The sequence below is a fragment of the Nelusetta ayraudi genome, unplaced genomic scaffold (assembly GCF_046127955.1).
Source record: "Nelusetta ayraudi isolate G7.1 ecotype Tasmania unplaced genomic scaffold, CSIRO-AGI_Nayr_v1 ptg000045l, whole genome shotgun sequence".
In the NCBI taxonomy this organism is placed as follows: Eukaryota; Metazoa; Chordata; class Actinopteri; order Tetraodontiformes; family Monacanthidae; genus Nelusetta; species Nelusetta ayraudi.
The window spans coordinates 3796816-3803330 of NW_027466095.1; the positions used below are offsets into that span (position 1 = coordinate 3796816).

The 6515-nt window shown below is 41.1% G+C and overlaps 1 long non-coding RNA gene and 1 pseudogene across 1 annotated transcript; both read right to left on the reverse strand.

Annotated features, from left to right (window-relative positions):
• Window positions 1-832: 832 nt before the first annotated feature.
• LOC142894849 (uncharacterized) lies at window positions 833-1749 on the reverse strand. Its single transcript, XR_012928055.1, has 3 exons — window positions 1537-1749; window positions 959-1028; window positions 833-854 (listed from the first exon to the last, which is right to left on the reverse strand). It is a non-coding gene; the product is annotated as an uncharacterized LOC142894849 (long non-coding RNA).
• A 2023-nt stretch (window positions 1750-3772) lies between these two features.
• LOC142894835 (E3 ubiquitin-protein ligase TRIM35-like) lies at window positions 3773-6139 on the reverse strand (annotated as a pseudogene).
• Between the last annotated feature and the right edge of the window lie 376 nt (window positions 6140-6515).

The window sequence follows — 6515 nt, forward strand, 5'->3', positions numbered from 1 at the left end:
ACAGTTGAAGGGCGATTCAACACAATGCAAAGAATGTGGCGCTGATCACTAAGTTGTAAGATGTGGTGTAAAATGAATAGAGACGAGTTGGTGTAGCAGAGTTGGAAAAAAAGATTGAATTTATTCATTTCTAAGTTTAAAGTGTATGTGGGGACTTTATTTACTATTCATTTATTTTGTTGTATATTTGTGAATTTTATCTCAATGTGTTATTTTATTTTATTACGATTTTTATTTAAGTTTGTCTCTCGTCTCTTTCTGTACCTCCCGGGCAGCACAGCGAGTCAGTCCCTCACAGTTCAGTGTTGTATGTATGAGGGTAAATCGTGTTAATGGATGCTGCTGCGATTTCTATAACTATTATCTGTAAGAAACACAATCTGTTAATGTTCCAGTCGGTGTGCACTAATTACATGTAAATACCACTACGGTCACATGGTTGTTTTATGTTGGGTTTTAATCATTAATTTTGTTTTTATTGAGTGTTGTCAGCCAATTGTGCTGTGGCAGGCTGCTATGCGGTTAGCGCAGCAGAGATAACATGTTGCCGACTCGCTGGCTTTTTTTTTTTTTTTCCCCAATGTTGTTATTTTGCCTGTTTTTGCCACCTCTGTTTAGGGAACAAGAGGTGCAGAGAGACGGGCCAGAAGACTGTTAAAATGTGTTTTAAACCCCAGAATTTAAATTAACAATTTTAAATCATAACATTTAGCAAAACATAACCTAATTCCCTTTAGTCGCAACGGACCATACATAGTCCGCCTTAGAAATTTGGCCTGCGTTCTGCAAGGAGAACCGATTCAGGCGTACTGGCTCCAATCCAATTGATGGTCCACCCGCAGGCATCTGCTAACCTACAAGATATTACAAAGTATAAATGCCATTGTGTCTCAAAGATGTATGCAATAAACCATAATCAAGACAACCTAGATTTCATTTTTGATATCTTGACTCTTACCTGTGGTATCTCCAAGCAGCAAAAATGTTCCTGCTCCGTGGGCATGGTGTTACAGTTTCCACAGGAGAAGCTGTCAAAAGAAAAAAGTTGTAATTTCACCTGAATGAAAGTTGCCAACACAAGCACAGTTGGCTAAGACTTGTTTTAAGCAACATGGCACCGCCTCTAATTTTGACCATGACATATTGTGGATACAGACATATTTAAGTTAAACCAAAAAAAAAAGTACATTCAAAATACCTCGGAAACAAAGGCCGCTCGTTTTTATGTTAAGACAGCGCTGCTGAAAACGTTGCAAGACTTATAATATATATATATATATACATTTATATATATATATATATATATATATATATATATATATATATATATATATATATATATATATATATATATATATATATATATATACATTTTTTTATTTTATTTATTTTTTTGCTCATTCACCAGAAGAGCTCGAAGTCATGATGAGACAGCGGCGACGAAGCCGTTAGCATGAGCTAACGTGTAAGTAACAGTGTAACAACACACAAAATAAAAACTTTAAAACATAAAGACGCACAGTATTTGTATTTTACCACTCTGGAATGTCCTGCTGCAGTCGCTGAGTCCGTATTTCTGCCGAAGCCTCTCCCTCTGGGTCAGACTCTGGCTCAAACTGGTACGCTTGCACCACACTGCTTCTGCTAGCCATGACCAAGTCGCTTCGCATTCACAACATTAGCACATGGCTACCGGAGCCGAAGCCACAGCCCCTTCGAGAGAGAAGGGCGTGGCCTAGACGTGGCCAGGTGCAGCTCATTAACATAAAAGTGACAGAGGTGCAGAGACACAGGCTGTTAAAATGTGTTTTATTGTCTTCTGCAGTAAATAAAAGATGGAAACATAGTCCTTGGGTCATCATCCCTGAGACCAGTCAACACACACAACCGTTAGATTGGGAAGGACTAGTTGATGCATACCGACTGGTGTTCATTGCTAAAATGCGCAGAGACCTCCGCTCTGTCCAGGTTGAGCTCGATCAGCGACAGATTGTCCAGTGACTTGACACCGCTGGTAAAATATATGGAGGCTACTGACATCTGGTGGCAGAGAGAAAACATTACAATACAAAGTGCCATGACGTAAAATGTATTGCAAAAATCTCCAATTTGCTGGTGAACTGGACAGAAATTAGGGGAAAGTCTCACTCAGCCTTTTTGCATGTGTATATTAGAAATATATAGGATCTGGTGATTTTAATGTAACAGGTACAACCTGGCTATAAATGTGACAATGTTACTAGCAGGTGGATCATATTTGTGGTGTGGTTAACAGTGTTTTCAGGGGGTGTTGTAACAGAAACACTGCCTCTGTCTTAATCCAGCCCTGCCACGAGGCCACAGCCCACTTTTGGCTCGCAACCCTCCAGTTGAGAAACACTGAGATAAGTGTTGGACAACCTAAACAGGAATAATAGTTTCATTTCCAATTAATCGCAGAAATATGCAGCATTTTTTCCACTGCATTAGACTGTGAAATAATTTAACAGTGTATTCATACTCACTTTTTCCTCTCCACCTGAACTACCTATTTGTACACGATACTGCTGCAGTCTTTGTGTGTCCCTGGCAGGTGATGACCACGACACTGGGAGCCGGAGGAGGCAGTCCTGGGATTCTTGGTGCCATCGCTTCATCTTTGCTGCCAGCTTTAGCCACAGATCATGTGCAATTTTGGACTCTTGCCCTCTCAAACAGCAGCTATACCACCCCACCACTTAACATTCAAGCCTATTTCAATTTTAGAATAGTTGATGTATAAGACACAACATCTATGTATATCTACGTGTTTATATTGATATACCTCATATACTTATGTGTCTGTCTGTATTTTTATATTTGAATTATATATGTCACATTGTACACACATATATATGCATGTATGTATGTATGTATAGGTGAAACATAGATAGATAGATAGATAGATAGATAGATAGATAGATAGATAGATAGAGAGACTTTATTGATCCCTTTGGGATGACTCCCTCAGGGAAATTAACATTTCCAGCAGCAGTAGTACACACCAATTAAAAAAAAGCACACAGATTATATATATATATATATATATATATATATATATATATATATATATATATATACATATATATATATATATATATATATATATATGTATATATATATATATATATATATATATATATATATATATATATATATATATATATATATATATATATATATACATATACACAGATAAGTAAAAAATAAAATAAACTAAAATAGCGGCACACAGGTATAAAATAATAAATAATTACTAATATACATATACAATATACATATACATAATAATGGCCACCTCCCTTCCCCACCACTACCCTCAGCACTCTATGTCCTCCTCCTCCCCCTCAAGTGAGGAGTTGTAGAGAGTGATGGCATGATGGACAAAGGAGTTCTTGAGCCTGTTGGTCCGACACTTGGGAAGAAGCAGTCTATTACTGAACAGACTCCTCTGGTTGCTGATGACGGTGTGCAGGGGGTATCTGGCATTGTCCATAATGTCCAGCAGTTTGTCCAGAGTCCTCCTCTCTGCCACCGTCACCAGAGAGTCCAGCTTCATGCCGACAACAGAGCCGGCCCGCCTGATCAGTTTCTCCAGTCTGGATTGGTCCTTCTTGGATATGCTGGCCCCCCAGCACACCACGGTGTAGAAGAGGACGCTGGCAACCACAGACTGGTAAAACATCCGCAGGAGTTTGCTGCAGATGTTGAAGGACCGCAGCCTCCTTAGGAAGTACAACATCGTCAACAGGAGGTTCCTGTCACATTTCTGACAGTCAAAGAAGCACAAAGATGAAAAAAATATCCAATAAGGATGAAGTTGATTTGTACAACAATATTCCAAACATGACCAAAAGTGTGTTATAATTAGTTTAAACAACAAAATAGACAATTACAGTTTGCAAATATCAATAACTAAGTTCGTGTCTAATTGGTTTTGAAGTTAATGATGAATTTCAGAAAACATTGGATGGCTGAAAGATAAATGTTAAGTTTTGAAGTGAACGCGTTTGGTTTTTCATTTTTCTCATATGAATGGTGTATACAGTAAAATCAAAAAACACAAAAAACAATCACTGTCATTTCGACATGATTGATTGAAGACATTTTTCCATCGTCTATAACTGGTTTCAAATCATTTTCAAACTCGATCAAAGAGTCAAATCCATCATGTTTTTGCAATGTAAATGAAATGGAAATGTATTGGAGCTCACGGGCATAAGTATTTCACACGTATGCACCTAAACAGGGGATCTAAGTGTCAATAAATCTTAATCTTAATCTGAATCTGGATCTGAATCTGAATCTGGATCTGAATCCGAAACATAAAGAAACTCCTCCTCAAACATCACTGAAAAATCTCTCTCACACATCCTGATGTCAGCAGTTTTCTGATCTCCTGCCTTTCCGAAACTGAGATATGGGAAGAGTTTCTCAGTGAAAGTGTCTTCATGAGTGTAGATGTGAGTCTGGTCCACAGCGTCGTAGAAGGAAACCTCCTCCTGGTCAAAGTCCAGAGTCTCTCCACACTCTTCTCCACCGTGACAGTGTCACCAGAACAATCAGAGTATTTACCATTTCTATATAACAAACACTAGAGTCCATCTTCTGGTGAGACATGTCTCTCACCCTTCCTGTCAGCTGACTCTTTAGCGACACCTATAGCCCAGTTTGGATGATCTCCCACCTCCACGTCCCTGCTGAGTTGTCCTGAGCTGAAACCTTCAGAACCCAGAACACTGTAATATCCAGTGTGTCTCTCTGGATTATCAGGAAGCTGCTGAGGTCTTTCTCCATTTGTCACGCTGGTCAGGTCATTAGACAGGTAGAGCCAGCGGCTTGCAGTGTTTGGGTCCAGGATGACTGGACTGAAGTGGACCTGGTCCTTCATCTTCTGCCACACTGTGAAGGACAGGTTGCCCAGGTGTTTGGCCACGTTGATCAGTGCTCCTGGGAGCAGCTGTGACAGCTGTGGCTCTGACTGGGAGCACTGGTCTCTGGCTCTACTCTGAAGGCCTTTATAACTGTTGAGGAAGACCATGGTGTCCTTCTGCTGCAGCTCTTCCTCAACAGCAGTCATGGTGCTGGACAGAGAAGACATCTTCTCCTGAATCTTCTCCATCTCTCCGATCACAGTCTTCCTCTTCTGCTCCTCTTCCTCCCTCAGAGCTGCCAGTCTGGACTCCTCTTCCCCTCTCAGGAAGAGGCGGAGCTTGTCAAACTCTGCTCTGATCTGCTTCTCTGTGGACGACGCCTGCTTCTCCAAGAGTTCAATCACTTGTTTGAATTTTAACTCAACTTCTCCGTATTTCTTCTTCTTGTCCTTTAAAGCTTTGAAGTTGGACTTCAGCTGCTCCTTCAGTCCTGGGACTGCTTCTTCCACAGGAACCACCTTATGACCCTGGTGGAGAGAAAACTCACACACAGAGCACAGAGCGTTCTGCTCATCCTCGCAGAACATTATGGACTCTGCTTTGTGTTTGCACAGCAGCTCCACCTTCACTGCTTCCACTGTCTCAGACGATCCAGACTGCTGGCTGTCAGCCAACGACTCAACCAGTTGCTTCAGGGCCAAGTCTGGATGCAGACTATCCTTTGAGGAGTTTCTTTTACATACGGGACAGTCTTTGCTTTCATTCTTCTCCCAGAAGGACACTTGGAGCAGAAGCTGTGGTTGCAGCTCAGAGTCACTGGGTCTTTGAAAGTCTCTAAACAAACTGAACAGTTGAGTAAACTTTTTACACAAGCTAATATCTCTACCATTTCAGCAGATATTCCTCCCAGCCAGATGGATTGAAATATTTATTTCCAGTTGGGAAAGTCAGACTCACCGACTCATTCTGTGTCCTGTGGAACTGGAGATAAAAAACCTCCAATTGTTTTGCTCAAAGCAGATACTCTGCAATGCCAGCTAATGGCGTCTCAGCTCCTTGTAACAAGACGACTTCTCATCAACCTTTGCACCTTCCGCCTCAATAAGTGACACCTGCAGGTGGGGCTGTACAGTTGATGACCTTGTTGGTGCTTTATTAAGGTGACAGTCCTCTTGACTGTCTGAGGCTCCTTATATACTGTGGAAAACAAGTGAACAAGCAATATTTTATACCCCCATTCATCCATAAATAAAATTAATTTGGTTTTCCTCCCTTTAGAAAGGTTCTCACATTTTCATAAGAATCTCCATACATCAATGAAGCCCCAATTCCACTGCCCAAAAAACGTGTTTTGTTTTTTCTAAATAATCGGCATTTGGTGGCGGTGGAATCTGCTCACCGAGCCACGGGTCAAACGATCCGGCAAACGACCCGGGTCAAAATCGGCTCCGATCGGCTCCGCACTAATCGGCATGCGGTGGAATCTGTAAACCCGGGACAACACCACCTTTTTTACCTGCCGCACGGGGTGACGTTGAGCGTAACGTGCGCTAAATCATAATATGGCGCCAGTCGCGGCGTATATCAAGTACTGATGCAAAAGTTTTCCATCACGTTCCATCA